The sequence below is a fragment of the Ranitomeya variabilis genome, chromosome 1 (assembly GCF_051348905.1).
Source record: "Ranitomeya variabilis isolate aRanVar5 chromosome 1, aRanVar5.hap1, whole genome shotgun sequence".
NCBI classification, from domain to species: domain Eukaryota; kingdom Metazoa; phylum Chordata; class Amphibia; order Anura; family Dendrobatidae; genus Ranitomeya; species Ranitomeya variabilis.
The window spans coordinates 161,285,579-161,303,294 of record NC_135232.1 but is presented as its reverse complement, the minus strand read 5'-3'; positions in this window follow the sequence as shown (position 1 = coordinate 161,303,294).

Here is a 17,716-nt window from a genome sequence, read left to right as displayed (position 1 = left end):
TTTATAATTGGTTCCAGGGGTACACGGGCAGCAGTGATCTGGCCAGTGGAGGACTAGTGGAAGGAGGGACCGCAGACAGGCTTCAAAGGCCTAACATAAAAAAATGGGCTGGCTGTAGGCACTTTATAATTAGTTCCAGGGGTACACGGGCAGCAGTGGTCTGGCCAGTGGAGGACTAGTGGAAGGAGGGACCGCAGACAGGCTTCAAAGGCCTAACATAAAAAAATGGGCTGGCTGTAGGCACTTTATAATTGGTTCCAGGGGTACACGGGCAGCAGTGGTCTGGTCAGTGGAGGACTAGTGGAAGGAGGGACCGCAGACAGGCTTCAAAGGCCTAACATAAAAAAATGGGCTGGCTGTAGGCACTTTATAATTGGTTCCAGGGGTACACGGGCAGCAGTGGTCTGGCCAGTGGAGGACTAGTGGAAGGAGGGACCGCAGACAGGCTTCAAAGGCCTAACATAAAAAAATGGGCTGGCTGTAGGCACTTTATAATTGGTTCCAGGGGTACACGGGCAGCAGTGGTCTGGTCAGTGGAGGACTAGTGGAAGGAGGGACCGCAGACAGGCTTCAAAGGCCTAAAATAACAAACAATAGGCTCATGGCAGTTTTACAGCGGTTACATGGATACACGGGCAGGCAGCTTGGTGGTGAGTGGAGGAGTATTTAAAGTAGGGACCGCAGACAGGCTATCAAAGGCCTAAAATAACAAACAATAGGCTCATGGCAGTTTTACAGCGGTTACATGGATACACGGGCAGCTTGGTGGTGAGTGGAGGAGTAGTGCAAGGAGTGTCTGTCCCAGTACTCCCAAAATATAAATAGATGTTAATGTCTCGCAAAACAACCAAAACAAAAAAAAAGGTGGCATACTTAGGTACAGGGGTGGGCTCATCTGCTGAGTTTCTGACATAGTAATTTGGCAGTAACTATTTAATGGTGCCAATATAGGACACAGACACAGACTACTTTAAGTTGCATCATAGATGTCTACAAATTTGTATTGTCAGTGCCAGACATTGAATGATGTCAGCGAATAGACTAAAGATTGGTGGAGCTGTGCGACATAATTTTGCATGTGGTAGAGCACATTTTGAGCTGGGGTAGGGGGGAACTCTCTAGAGGCCGGCGGGACCGCCCCAGGGCCCCTCATGTTACAACGGTGTGTCTGACGTTGGGTGCGCACCACCACCGCCAGAGACACTACATTGTACTATGAGGGACCCAGTAGCAATGCCGTCAACCAAAAGCGAGCACACCCACCTCTTCAGACAAACAGCAGTCTCACGGGTGCTTGCGCCAAGTCGCGATACCACGGCCCCGTGTGGGGAGTTTGGCCATTTAGGGAGGTGTAAACATGTCGTATGCTGTACAATCAGCTGCAGCAAATTAGACATTAGAAAAGTAATTCACAGGCAAGAGCCTTTCATAGGAAAGCTAGGTGTCGGCCGGGCAAGGTGGGGCAAAAGATTTCGAAATCCAGTTGTGGTTCATTTTAATGAATGTTAGATCGTCAACATTTTGGGTAGCCAGACGAGTCCTTTTTTCGGTTAATATTGAACCTGCAGCACTGAATACTCTTTCTGATAGGACACTTGCTGCCGGGCAAGCAAGCTCCTGCAATGCATATTCTGCCAATTCTGGCCAGGTGTCTAATTTGGAGGCCCAGTAATCAAATGGGAATGACGGTTGAGGGAGAACATCGATAAGGGATGAAAAATAGTTAGTAACCATACTGGACAAATGTTGTCTCCTGTCACTTTCAATTGATGCAGCAGTACCTGTCCTGTCTGCGGTCATAGCAAAATCACTCCACAACCTGGTCAGAAAACCCCTCTGTCCAACGCCACTTCTGATGTGTGCACCCCTAACACTCCTAGTCTGCTGCCCCCTGGAGCTCGTGTGAGAACGATCACGTGCGCTGTGTGCTGGGAATGCCTGAAGCAAACGGTCAACAAGAGTTGATTGTTTGGTTGCTAATATTAGTTCCAAGTTCTCATGTGGCATAATATTTTGCAATTTGCCTTTATAGCGTGGATCAAGGAGGCAGGCCAACCAGTAATCGTCATCGTTCATCATTTTCGTAATGCGTGTGTCCCTTTTTAGGATACGTAAGGCATAATCCGCCATGTGGGCCAAAGTTCCAGTTGTCAAATCTCCGGTTGTGATTGGTTGAGGGGCAGTTGCAGGCAAATCTACGTCACTTGTGTCCCTCAAAAAACCAGAACCCGGCCGTGACACGCAACCAATTTCCTGTGCCCCCGGGAAAGGTTCGGCATTAAAAATATACTCATCCCCATCATCCTCCTCGTCCTCCACCTCCTCTTCGCCCGCTACCTCGTCCTGTACACTGCCCTGACCAGACAATGGCTGACTGTCATCAAGGCTTTCCTCTTCCTCTGGTGCAGACGCCTGCTCCTTTATGTGCGTCAAACTTTGCATCAGCAGACGCATTAGGGGGATGCTCATGCTTATTACGGCGTTGTCTGCACTAACCAGCCGTGTGCATTCCTCAAAACACTGAAGGACTTGACACATGTCTTGTATCTTAGACCACTGCACACCTGACAACTCCATGTCTGCCATCCTACTGCCTGCCCGTGTATCCTCCCACAAATAAATAACAGCACGCCTCTGTTCGCACAGTCTCTGAAGCATGTGCAGTGTTGAGTTCCACCTTGTTGCAACGTCTATGATTAGGCGATGCTGGGGAAGGTTCAAAGACCGCTGATAGGTCTGCATACGGCTGGCGTGTACAGGCGAACGTCGGATATGTGAGCAAAGTGCACGCACTTTGAGGAGCAGGTCGGAGAACCCAGGATAAGTTTTCAATAAGCACTGCACCACCAGGTTTAAGGTGTGAGCCAGGCAAGGAATGTGTTTCAGTTGGGAAAGGGAGATGGCAGCCATGAAATTCCTTCCGTTATCACTCACTACCTTGCCTGCCTCAAGATCTACTGTGCCCAGCCACGACTGCGTTTCTTGTTGCAAGAACTCGGACAGAACTTCCGCGGTGTGTCTGTTGTCGCCCAAGCACTTCATAGCCAATACAGCCTGCTGACGCTTGGCAGTAGCTGGCCCATAATGGGACAACTGGTGTGCAACAGTGTCATCTGCCGATGGAGTGGTTGGCAGACTGCGTTCTGTGGAAGAGCTGTAGCTTCTGCAGGAGGACGAGGAGGAGGAGGAGGAGGGGGTGCGAACGCCTACAGCCAACTGTTTCCTAGACCGTGGGCTAGGCACAACTGTCCCTAAATTGATGTCGCCTGTGGACCCTGCATCCACCACATTCACCCAGTGTGCCGTGATGGACACATAACGTCCCTGGCCATGCCTACTGGTCCATGCATCTGTAGTCAGGTGCACCTTTGTACTCACAGATTGCCTGAGTGCATGGACGATGCGCTGTTTAACATGCTGGTGCAGGGCTGGGATGGCTTTTCTGGAAAAAAAGTGTCGACTGGGTAGCTCGTATCGTGGTTCAGCGTACTCCATCAGGGCTTTGAAAGCTTCGCTTTCAACTAACCGGTAGGGCATCATCTCTAACGAGATTAGTCTAGCTATGTGGGCGTTAAAACACTGTGTACGCGGATGCGAGGTTGAGTACTTCCTTTTTCTAACCAGAGTCTCATGTAGGGTGAGCTGGACTGGAGAGCTGGAGATCGTGGAACTTTCGGGTGTGCCGGTGTACATGGCAGACTGAGAGACGGTTGGAGACGGTATTGTTTCCGCCGGTGCCCTAGATGCAATATTTCCTCCTACAAAACTGGTGATTCCCTGACCCTGACTGCTTTTGGCTGGCAAAGAAACCTGCACAGATACTGCCGGTGGTGCGGAAAATGGTGGCCTTACAGTGACGGAAGGGATGTTGCGTTGCTGACTAGCTTCATTGGCCGAGGGTGCTACAACCTTGAGGGACGTTTGGTAGTTAGTCCAGGCTTGAAAATGCATGGTGGTTAAGTGTCTATGCATGCAACTAGTATTTAGACTTTTCAGATTCTGACCTCTGCTTAAGCTAGTTGAACATTTTTGACAGATGACTTTGCGCTGATCAGTTGGATGTTGTTTAAAAAAATGCCAGACTGCACTCTTCCTAGACTCGGATCCCTTTTCAGGGATTGCAGACTGAGCTTTAACCGGATGGCAACGCTGTGCTCCAACAGGTTTTGGCTTTGACACGCGTTTTGGGCCAGATACGGGCCCGGCAGATGGAACCTGTTGCGATGTTGATGCCTGCTGCGGCCCCTCCTCCACCTCCGCTTCTGAACTACTGCCGCCTGCACCCTGTTCCCCCAATGGCTGCCAATCGGGGTCAATAACTGGGTCATCTATTACCTCCTCTTCGAGCTCGTGTGCAACTTCGTCTGTGTCACTGTGTCGGTCGGTGGTATAGCGTTCGTGGCGGGGCAACATAGTCTCATCAGGGTCTGATTGTGGATCTGTACCCTGAGAGGGCAATGTGGTGGTCTGAGTCAAAGGAGCAGCATAGTACTCTGGCTGTGGCTGTGCATCAGTGCACTCCATGTCAGAATATACTTGTAATGGGCATGGCCTGTTAAATGTTTCACTTTCTAAGCCAGGGACGGTATGTGTAAAGAGCTCCATGGAGTGACCCGTTGTGTCGCCTGCTGCATCCTTCTCTCTTGTTGTAGTTTTTGCTGAGGAGGACAAGGAAGCGACTTGTCCCTGACCGTGAACATCCACAAGCGACGCGCTGCTTTTACATTTACCAGTTTCGGAAGAGGAGGCAAAAGAGCTAGAGGCTGAGTCTGCAATGTAAGCCAAAACTTGCTGTTGCTGCTCCGCCTTTAAAAGCGGTTTTCCTACTCCCAGAAAAGAGAGCGTTCGAGGCCTTGTGTAGCCTGACGACGAAACTGGCTCCACAGCTCCAGACTTAGGTGGAATATTTTTATCCCCACGACCACCTGATGCTCCACTACCACTACCATCATTACCAGCTGACAATGAACGCCCACGACGACCTCTTGCACCAGACTTCCTCATTGTTTTAAAATCTTAACCAAAGTAACTTTATTTGTTGCTGTCAAACAACTTACACGGTGAGCTATAACTTCAGTATGATTTCAATATCCCTTAACAGGTTGGTGAGACCACAAGGAAAATCAGGCACAATGTTACACACTCTGTTTTCTGTGGCACAAAATCACAGAGATGACACACACGCAGGACTGTCACTCAAGCACTAATGTCAATATTAATCTCCCACCTAATTTATTTATTTTTTTTTCTCAGGGAGACTTTAGAAACCAAATAATATTAAAAAAAAAAAAAAAAAAAGGCTTTCTATGGCCCACAATTAGAGAGAGAGAGGTGGCACACCCAGGAGTCAAGACTGGCGCACAAGCTGAAAGGGCAATATTACTCTCCCACTGTTTTTTTAAGTTTTTTTTTTATTTCAGGGAGACTTTAGAAACCAAATAATATTAAAAAAAACCAAAAAAAAAATAGCCTTTCTATGGCCCACTGAATGAGAGAGAGAGGTGGCACACCCAGGAGTCAAGACTGGCACACAAGCTGAAAGGGCAATATTACTCTCCCACTGTTTTTTTTTTTTTTTTTTTTTTTTTCAGGGAGACTTTAGAAACCAAATAATATTAAAAAAACCAAAAAAAAAAATAGCCTTTCTATGGCCCACTGAATGAGAGAGAGAGGTGGCACACCCAGGAGTCAAGACTGGCACACAAGCTGAAAGGGCAATATTACTCTCCCACTGTTTTTTTATGTATTTTTTGTTTTTTAAGGGAGACTTTAGAAACCCAATAATATTAAAAAAACCAAAAAAAAAATAGCCTTTCTATGGCCCACTGAATGAGAGAGAGAGGTGGCACACCCAGGAGTCAAGACTGGCACACAAGCTGAAAGGGCAATATTACTCTCCCACTGTTTTTTTTTTTTTTTTTTTTTTCAGGGAGACTTTAGAAACCAAATAATATTAAAAAAACCAAAAAAAAAAAATGCTTTCTATGGCCCACTGAATGAGAGAGAGGTGGCACACCCAGGAGTCAAGACTGGCACACAAGCTGAAAGGGCAATATTACTCTCCCACTGTTTTTTTATGTATTTTTTGTTTTTTAAGGGAGACTTTAGAAACCCAATAATATTTAAAAAAAAAAATAAATAGGCTTTCTATGGCCCACTGAATGAGAGGGAGAGAGGTGGCACACCCAGGAGTCAAGACTGGCACACAAGCTGAAAGGGCAATATTACTCTCCCACTGTTTTTTTATGTTTTTTTTTTTTTTTTCAGGGAGACTTTAGAAACCAAATAATATTAAAAAAACCAAAAAAAAAATAGCCTTTCTATGGCCCACTGAATGAGAGAGAGAGGTGGCACACCCAGGAGTCAAGACTGGCACACAAGCTGAAAGGGCAATATTACTCTCCCACTGTTTTTTTATGTATTTTTTGTTTTTTAAGGGAGACTTTAGAAACCCAATAATATTTAAAAAAAAAAAAAAAAAAAGGCTTTCTATGGCCCACTGAATGAGAGGGAGAGAGGTGGCACACCCAGGAGTCAAGACTGGCACACAAGCTGAAAGGGCAATATTACTCTCCCACTGTTTTTTTATGTATTTTTTTTTTTTCAGGGAGACTTTAGAAACCAAATAATAAGAAAAAAAATAAATAAATAAATAGGCTTTCTATAGCCCACTGAATGAGAGATAGCACACACAGCAGTGGCACACAAGCCCTGACTGAGGCCAATATTTTTCTCCCACTGATTGATGTAGTGTTTTTGTGTTGAGGTAGATTTTAGAACACAAATCAAGGAAAAAAACAAAAAAATGCTTTCTATGGCCCACTGAATGAGAGAGAGGTGGCACACCCAGGAGTCAAGACTGGCACACAAGCTGAAAGGGCAATATTACTCTCCCACTGTTTTTTTATGTTTTTTTTTTTTTCAGGGAGACTTTAGAAACCAAATAATATTAAAAAAACCAAAAAAAAAATAGCCTTTCTATGGCCCACTGAATGAGAGAGAGAGGTGGCACACCCAGGAGTCAAGACTGGCACACAAGCTGAAAGGGCAATATTACTCTCCCACTGTTTTTTTATGTTTTTTTTTTTTTTTTCAGGGAGACTTTAGAAACCAAATAATATTAAAAAAACAAAAAAAAAAATAGCCTTTCTATGGCCCACTGAATGAGAGAGAGAGGTGGCACACCCAGGAGTCAAGACTGGCACACAAGCTGAAAGGGCAATATTACTCTCCCACTGTTTTTTTATGTATTTTTTGTTTTTTAAGGGAGACTTTAGAAACCCAATAATATTTTTTTAAAAAATAAATAGGCTTTCTATGGCCCACTGAATGAGAGAGAGGTGGCACACCCAGGAGTCAAGACTGGCACACAAGCTGAAAGGGCAATATTACTCTCCCACTGTTTTTTTATGTTTTTTTTTTTTTTTTCAGGGAGACTTTAGAAATCAAATAATATTAAAAAAAACAAAAAAAAAAATAGCCTTTCTATGGCCCACTGAATGAGAGGGAGAGAGGTGGCACACCCAGGAGTCAAGACTGGCACACAAGCTGAAAGGGCAATATTACTCTCCCACTGTTTTTTTATTTATTTATTTTTTTTTCAGGGAGACTTTAGAAACCAAATAATAAGAAAAAAAATAAATAAATAAATAGGCTTTCTATAGCCCACTGAATGAGAGATAGCACACACAGCAGTGGCACACAAGCCCTGACTGAGGCCAATATTTTTCTCCCACTGATTGATGTAGTGTTTTTGTGTTGAGGTAGATTTTAGAACACAAATCAAGGAAAAAAACAAAAAAATGCTTTCTATGGCCCACTGAATGAGAGAGAGGTGGCACACCCAGGAGTCAAGACTGGCACACAAGCTGAAAGGGCAATATTACTCTCCCACTGTTTTTTTATGTTTTTTTTTTTTTTCAGGGAGACTTTAGAAACCAAATAATATTAAAAAAAACAAAAAAAAAATAGCCTTTCTATGGCCCACTGAATGAGAGAGAGAGGTGGCACACCCAGGAGTCAAGACTGGCACACAAGCTGAAAGGGCAATATTACTCTCCCACTGTTTTTTTATGTATTTTTTGTTTTTTAAGGGAGACTTTAGAAACCCAATAATATTTTTTAAAAAAAATAAATAGGCTTTCTATGGCCCACTGAATGAGAGAGAGGTGGCACACCCAGGAGTCAAGACTGGCACACAAGCTGAAAGGGCAATATTACTCTCCCACTGTTTTTTTATGTTTTTTTTTTTTTTCAGGGAGACTTTAGAAACCAAATAATATTAAAAAAACAAAAAAAAAAATAGCCTTTCTATGGCCCACTGAATGAGAGAGAGAGGTGGCACACCCAGGAGTCAAGACTGGCACACAAGCTGAAAGGGCAATATTACTCTCCCACTGTTTTTTTATGTATTTTTTGTTTTTTAAGGGAGACTTTAGAAACCCAATAATATTTAAAAAAAAAAATAAATAGGCTTTCTATGGCCCACTGAATGAGAGAGAGGTGGCACACCCAGGAGTCAAGACTGGCACACAAGCTGAAAGGGCAATATTACTCTCCCACTGTTTTTTTATGTTTAGTTTTTTTTTTTCAGGGAGACTTTAGAAACCAAATAATATTAAAAAAACCAAAAAAAAAAATAGCCTTTCTATGGCCCACTGAATGAGAGGGAGAGAGGTGGCACACCCAGGAGTCAAGACTGGCACACAAGCTGAAAGGGCAATATTACTCTCCCACTGTTTTTTTATTTATTTTTTTTTTTTTTCAGGGAGACTTTAGAAACCAAATAATAAGAAAAAAAATAAATAAATAAATAGGCTTTCTATAGCCCACTGAATGAGAGATAGCACACACAGCAGTGGCACACAAGCCCTGACTGAGGCCAATATTTTTCTCCCACTGATTGATGTAGTGTTTTTGTGTTGAGGTAGATTTTAGAACACAAATCAAGGAAAAAAACAAAAAAATGCTTTCTATGGCCCACTGAATGAGAGAGAGGTGGCACACCCAGGAGTCAAGACTGGCACACAAGCTGAAAGGGCAATATTACTCTCCCACTGTTTTTTTATGTTTTTTTTTTTTTTCAGGGAGACTTTAGAAACCAAATAATATTAAAAAAACCCCAAAAAAAAATAGCCTTTCTATGGCCCACTGAATGAGAGAGAGAGGTGGCACACCCAGGAGTCAAGACTGGCACACAAGCTGAAAGGGCAATATTACTCTCCCACTGTTTTTTTATGTTTTTTTTTTTTCAGGGAGACTTTAGAAACCAAATAATATTAAAAAAACAAAAAAAAAATAGCCTTTCTATGGCCCACTGAATGAGAGAGAGAGGTGGCACACCCAGGAGTCAAGACTGGCACACAAGCTGAAAGGGCAATATTACTCTCCCACTGTTTTTTTATGTATTTTTTGTTTTTTAAGGGAGACTTTAGAAACCCAATAATATTTTAAAAAAAAAATAAATAGGCTTTCTATGGCCCACTGAATGAGAGAGAGGTGGCACACCCAGGAGTCAAGACTGGCACACAAGCTGAAAGGGCAATATTACTCTCCCACTGTTTTTTTATGTTTTTTTTTTTTTTTTCAGGGAGACTTTAGAAACCAAATAATATTAAAAAAACCAAAAAAAAAAATAGCCTTTCTATGGCCCACTGAATGAGAGGGAGAGAGGTGGCACACCCAGGAGTCAAGACTGGCACACAAGCTGAAAGGGCAATATTACTCTCCCACTGTTTTTTTATTTATTTATTTTTTTTTTCAGGGAGACTTTAGAAACCAAATAATAAGAAAAAAAATAAATAAATAAATAGGCTTTCTATAGCCCACTGAATGAGAGATAGCACACACAGCAGTGGCACACAAGCCCTGACTGAGGCCAATATTTTTCTCCCACTGATTGATGTAGTGTTTTTGTGTTGAGGTAGATTTTAGAACACAAATCAAGGAAAAAAAAAAAATGCTTTCTATGGCCCACTGAATGAGAGAGAGGTGGCACACCCAGGAGTCAAGACTGGCACACAAGCTGAAAGGGCAATATTACTCTCCCACTGTTTTTTTATGTATTTTTTGTTTTTTAAGGGAGACTTTAGAAACCCAATAATATTTAAAAAAAAAAATAAATAGGCTTTCTATGGCCCACTGAATGAGAGGGAGAGAGGTGGCACACCCAGGAGTCAAGACTGGCACACAAGCTGAAAGGGCAATATTACTCTCCCACTGTTTTTTTATGTATTTTTTGTTTTTTAAGGGAGACTTTAGAAACCCAATAATATTTTTTTAAAAAAATAAATAGGCTTTCTATGGCCCACTGAATGAGAGGGAGAGAGGTGGCACACCCAGGAGTCAAGCCTGGCACACAAGCTGAAAGGGCAATATTACTCTCCCACTGTTTTTTTATGTATTTTTTGTTTTTTAAGGGAGACTTTAGAAACCCAATAATATTTTTTAAAAAAAATAAATAGGCTTTCTATGGCCCACTGAATGAGAGAGAGGTGGCACACCCAGGAGTCAAGACTGGCACACAAGCTGAAAGGGCAATATTACTCTCCCACTGTTTTTTTATGTTTTTTTTTTTTTTTCAGGGAGACTTTAGAAACCAAATAATATTAAAAAAACCAAAAAAAAAAATAGCCTTTCTATGGCCCACTGAATGAGAGGGAGAGAGGTGGCACACCCAGGAGTCAAGACTGGCACACAAGCTGAAAGGGCAATATTACTCTCCCACTGTTTTTTTATTTATTTTTTTTTTTTTTCAGGGAGACTTTAGAAACCAAATAATAAGAAAAAAAATAAATAAATAAATAGGCTTTCTATAGCCCACTGAATGAGAGATAGCACACACAGCAGTGGCACACAAGCCCTGACTGAGGCCAATATTTTTCTCCCACTGATTGATGTAGTGTTTTTGTGTTGAGGTAGATTTTAGAACACAAATCAAGGAAAAAAACAAAAAAATGCTTTCTATGGCCCACTGAATGAGAGAGAGGTGGCACACCCAGGAGTCAAGACTGGCACACAAGCTGAAAGGGCAATATTACTCTCCCACTGTTTTTTTATGTTTTTTTTTTTTTTCAGGGAGACTTTAGAAACCAAATAATATTAAAAAAACCCAAAAAAAAAATAGCCTTTCTATGGCCCACTGAATGAGAGAGAGAGGTGGCACACCCAGGAGTCAAGACTGGCACACAAGCTGAAAGGGCAATATTACTCTCCCACTGTTTTTTTATGTTTTTTTTTTTTTTTTCAGGGAGACTTTAGAAACCAAATAATATTAAAAAAACAAAAAAAAAATAGCCTTTCTATGGCCCACTGAATGAGAGAGAGAGGTGGCACACCCAGGAGTCAAGACTGGCACACAAGCTGAAAGGGCAATATTACTCTCCCACTGTTTTTTTATGTATTTTTTGTTTTTTAAGGGAGACTTTAGAAACCCAATAATATTTTTTAAAAAAAATAAATAGGCTTTCTATGGCCCACTGAATGAGAGAGAGGTGGCACACCCAGGAGTCAAGACTGGCACACAAGCTGAAAGGGCAATATTACTCTCCCACTGTTTTTTTATGTTTTTTTTTTTTTTTTCAGGGAGACTTTAGAAACCAAATAATATTAAAAAAACCAAAAAAAAAAATAGCCTTTCTATGGCCCACTGAATGAGAGGGAGAGAGGTGGCACACCCAGGAGTCAAGACTGGCACACAAGCTGAAAGGGCAATATTACTCTCCCACTGTTTTTTTATTTATTTTTTTTTTTTTTCAGGGAGACTTTAGAAACCAAATAATAAGAAAAAAAATAAATAAATAAATAGGCTTTCTATAGCCCACTGAATGAGAGATAGCACACACAGCAGTGGCACACAAGCCCTGACTGAGGCCAATATTTTTCTCCCACTGATTGATGTAGTGTTTTTGTGTTGAGGTAGATTTTAGAACACAAATCAAGGAAAAAAAAAAAAATGCTTTCTATGGCCCACTGAATGAGAGAGAGGTGGCACACCCAGGAGTCAAGACTGGCACACAAGCTGAAAGGGCAATATTACTCTCCCACTGTTTTTTTATGTATTTTTTGTTTTTTAAGGGAGACTTTAGAAACCCAATAATATTTAAAAAAAAAAATAAATAGGCTTTCTATGGCCCACTGAATGAGAGGGAGAGAGGTGGCACACCCAGGAGTCAAGACTGGCACACAAGCTGAAAGGGCAATATTACTCTCCCACTGTTTTTTTATGTATTTTTTGTTTTTTAAGGGAGACTTTAGAAACCCAATAATATTTTTTAAAAAAAATAAATAGGCTTTCTATGGCCCACTGAATGAGAGGGAGAGAGGTGGCACACCCAGGAGTCAAGACTGGCACACAAGCTGAAAGGGCAATATTACTCTCCCACTGTTTTTTTATGTTTTTTTTTTTTTTTTCAGGGAGACTTTAGAAACCAAATAATATTAAAAAAAACCCCAAAAAAATAGCCTTTCTATGGCCCACTGAATGAGAGAGAGAGGTGGCACACCCAGGAGTCAAGACTGGCACACAAGCTGAAAGGGCAATATTACTCTCCCACTGTTTTTTTAGTTTTTTTTTTTTTTTTCAGGGAGACTTTAGAAACCAAATAATATAAAAAAAAAAAAAAAAATAAATAGGCTTTCTATAGCCCACTGAATGAGAGATAGCACACACAGCAGTGGCACACAAGCCCTGACTGAGGCCAATATTTTTCTCCCACTGATTGATGTAGTGTTTTTGTGTTGAGGTAGAATTTAGAACACAAATCACGGAAAAAATAAATAGGCTTTCTATGGCCCACTCAGTGAGAGATGGCACACACAGGGATGGCACTGTAGCAGAAATGCCAATCTTAATCTCCCACAAAAAAAAAAAAAAAAAAACAGGGACTGTCCTACAATTACTATCTCCCTGCAGTAATCTAAGCCAGGTATGGCAGGCAGCAATAGGAGTGGACTGATGCACAAATTAAATAAAAAGTGTGGACAAACAAAAAAGATAGCTGTGCAGAAAGGAAGGAACAAGAGGATATGTGCTTTGAAAAAAGCAGTTGGTTTCCACAGTGGCGTACACACAGCAATACAGCTATCACGGAGCCTTCTAGGGCAGCCCAATGAGCTACAGCGCTGAGGGGAAAAAAAAAAAAAATAGCTTCCACAGTCCCTGCACACCGAAGGTGGTGTTGGACAGTGGAAATCGCTGCAGCACAAGCGGTTTGGTGGTTAGTGGACCCTGCCTAACGCTCTCCCTGCTTCTGACGAAGCGGCAGCAACCTGTCCCTAAGCTCAGATCAGCAGCAGTAAGATGGCGGTCGGCGGGAACGCCCCTTTATAGCCCCTGTGACGCCGCAGACAGCAAGCCAATCACTGCAATGCCCTTCTCTAAGATGGTGGGGACCAGGATCTATGTCATCACGCTGCCCACACTCTGCGTTCACCTTCATTGGCTGAGAAATGGCGCTTTTCGCGTCATTGAAACGCGACTTTGGCGCGAAAGTCGCGTACCGCATGGCCGACAAGCACAGGGGTCGGATCGGGTTTCATGAGACGCCGACTTAGCCAAAAGTCGGCGACTTTTGAAAATGATCGACCCGTTTCGCTCAACCCTACTTGACACATGTGAGTGTGAATGAGCATCACATGCTTGAAACAAAGTTGTTTACCTACAATTTCGGAAAGGTGCCAACAATTTTGTCTGGCCCATTTTTGGTGTTTTGTGTGAAATTATGTCTAATTTGTCTTTTTCCTCAGTTTTTTTCCTGTTGTTCCAATACACACAAAGGAAATAAGTATGTGTATATCAAAACATGTGAAATTGCAATAATTGTCTGGGAGAATTACTTCATTTTCTGAAACATGTCCAAGGGTGCAAACACTTTTGGCCAAAACTGTATACGTATCAATCCAAGGCACGATCGCAACATAAACACATAGGGTATCCTATATAGATGACAAAATTATATATGAAAATAGAAATCCAACTACTTATTATATCTTAATATATACCTACCTTGTAATGTCTTCATATCCTGTTTCGTCCAGATGTGTCCGGATCCCAGAATTCCTAGGGGCGGAAGTTCACCGATCTCCATATTGAGACACCCAAGTGATGGGTGTCTCAATATAGAAACTGCTGGTGGTACCAGCTTCTTGCGCTGTACCCCCAGCGGAACACCTTCGCATCAAACACACACACACACACTGTATATGCCGTATGCCCCCCACACACACAAACACACACTGTATATGCTGTACGCACCACACACACACTGTATACACCATATGCACCACACACACACACGCACATAAACACATACTGTATACGCCATACGCAGCCTCTTGTGTGGTACCACCAGCGGAACACTGCCGCGAACACGCCGTTGCCGGGATCAGCCATATGATTCACTGGCCGCCACCATCTTTGCACAGGAGGAGCGCATGCACAGTTTTAATGTGACCGCTGCTACCTGTCTGCACAAAGATGGCAGCGGTCTGATTTACACCTGCACGAATTCTACACAGGCGCAGTGAATCATTCGGCTGATCCCGGCGACAGATGCGCGACATGACATGATCGAAGAAGACAGCACAGTGGTGGAGAGAGAGAGCAGACAAGGGGGAGAGCACATCAGGCACACAGGTCAAAGAAGAAATGACATGAGAGGAGAAGACTGCAGATGAGAAAGAGAGAAAGTGCACAGGGGTGAGAGAAACAGAGCAAGGGGGAGACAGCTCAAAGAGGACAGCACATGAGGGGAGAAAAGCACAGGAAGGTGAGAGACAGCTGACAAGGGGGATAGCACATGGGGTAGACAGGTCAAAGAAGAGAGCACAAATGGGAGAAGTCAGCACATGGGGAAAGAGATAGTGGATAGGTGGGCGAGCACATGGGGGGAGAGATTCTCAATGTTGCAAAGCCTACCCCCATTGTGACATTATCGCCCCCCTGATGCGATAGCAATGGCCCTCCATCTAGTATGTATATAATTGCAAAATATTGTCCACATCTATGCATAATTGGTGCAATTGTGTGCTCTATTAAGAAGCACCATTATATAACATATAACAATATACAAAACCCTAATATATACAAATAGTTAGATATCATTGTTAAATGGAGAAAGATTTTTTGTGATGAACCATTACACAAAAAATTCCCATTATATATAACTTTTGTATCATAGGTAATAGTTATATACTTAGAGTTGCAATAGAATAAGGTACAAACTATTAAGTAGCAGGCTGCTTCACATGATGCAGCGTTATTAGACAGAGTGCCTCTTTAAGACAAAAACTCGTATTAAAAAACAGAAATGCAACAGCATTAGACGGTAAAATCATAAAAGTGTGTATAAAAAGCACAGCTGAGCACCAATGATCACCGAAACAGGATGAAACTGATATTCTCATTCAAACCCACTGGACATAATGTGTTTAGGGTCCATATCCATCTGGACTTGAGTTGGGTAAGTCTCTGACGCCAAGGGGTAGAATTATCAAGAAAGGAGGTTTTAGTCTCACCATGGTAATGGCTATGAAAAAAGACAATCTCTTAGATTCCTAGAGTGATGTATGGTAATTAGTGTTGAGCGATACCTTCCGATATGCAAAGGTATCAGTATCGGATTGGATCGGCCGATACCCAAAAAATATCGGATATCGCCGATACCGATACCCTATACCAATGCATATCAATGGGACACAAAATATCGGAATGGTTCCCAGGGTCTGAAGGAGAGGAAACTCTCCTTCAGGCCCTGGGATCCATATTCATGTATAAAATAAAGAATAAAAAAAAAAAATATTGATATACTCACCCCTCGGACGGCCCCTGGCTCTCACCGGTCCAAGCGTCTGCCTCCGTTCCTAAGATTGCAGAGTGAAGGACCTTCGATGACGTCGTGGCTTGTGATTGGTCGTGTGACCGCTCATGTGACTGCTCATGCGACCAATCACAAGCCGCGACATCATTGCAGGTCCTACACTCACTGCTTTCTTAGGAACGGAGGCTGCCGGTTACATCGCTAAGGTCCAGGGTCCGCCGGAGGGGTGAGTATATCCATATTTTTTATTTTTATTCTTTATTTTTTACATGAATATGGATCCCAGGGCCTGAAGGAGAGTCTCCTCTCCTCCAGACCCTGGGAACCATACACTGGGAACTTCCGATTCCGATTTCCGATATCACAAAAATATCGGAACTCGGTATCGGAATTCCGATACAGCAAATATCGGCCGATACCCGATACTTGCGGTATCGGAATGCTCAACACTAATGGTAATACTCGGTTTATCAGGTAAGATCTTGGAAATAATCGGATCTATTTTTACTTCTCTCCAAGATTTTTCCAGACACTTCCTGATTCGGGAGAATTGTGAATGAAAGTTTAGTGATAAACCTCAGCTGTTCATTAGATGTAACATCTTTTGATTTATATAACAGGGTATGAAGTGATGAGTATTTAGCCCTATGGTATGCTCGTTTTACCATACGTCTACTATAACCGCGTTCATAGAATCTTTGCTTAAGATCACCTGCTTGTTTCTCAAAATCAGAGTCGGTTGAACAAATTCTACAGATGTGGATGAACGGTCTAATGGGAATAGACTGTATCATAGATCTAGGAAGTGAGGAGTAGGCATGTAATAGCATATTACTGGAGGTGGATGGTCTACAAATGTCAGTCTTTATCACATTACTTCAGAACAGGTGAGGAATATGTAGGCACCAGTGGAAAAGCGTTGTGAAAACACATAGCAACTGTTCAGGAAACTTTTGATACTTGTGGTGCAGTAGCCAACAAGTAGTATGTAAACATGAAAAAAATATAGAAAAGCAGCACTTACTGTTTCCTGTGGTGAAAAGATGTCCTTTATTTTAATTCATACCCACATCCATTCAATCCAGCCATAGAAGCGCAACCTGTGCGCGAAACAGCCATCGTCCTTCCATCTCCCTGCATATCTTCCCTCACGCCGCTGTGCCGCTTTGGATGTCTGCATGAATTGAAATAAAGGACTTCTTTTCATCACAAGAAACAGTGAGTGCTGCCTTTTTATATTTTTTCATGTTTTTATCACATTACTGAAATCTCTTTTCAACATGACATCAAAGAAGTCAGTTCTATCTCGATCACATTGATATGTGATATGAATATTGTGGTCATTCTTATTCAAAGACCTCATAAATTCATATAAAGATTGTAGGAGTCCCAGTCAGATAAAGAAGATGTCATTGATGTCAAAAAGAGGACGTGGTCCATCGATGCATGCTGATTTGACAGAAAAAGGTCCCTCTCTCACAGCCCCAGGAACAGGTTGCCATAGAGTGGGGTGATGAGGCCCCCATAGCTGTACCCTGGAGTTACAGTTACAAGGACCCCTTAAATACAAACAAAAATGTGAGTTAACCCCTTTGTGACCAGGAAACTGTTCCAACTCTATATCTCCTCCCAAAAATTCATAAACATGTTCTTATCCCACCGGAAGGGCAAACTATTTTTGGGAAGGGGGAATTACTTGGAGCATATCAATCGCTGCATTGACTCTAAACTTAAACTTTCAGTAAAATGTCTTTCATCTTTTTTAAAAGATACAGGAGAACTTCAAAAAAAAGTTGCACTTTTGCAATGATGCATTGCTATGTGTAGAGAAATTTATAATCTATGAATGCCAACTACAGACTGGCTTTCACTGGAATATCACAATTACAGGCATGGCG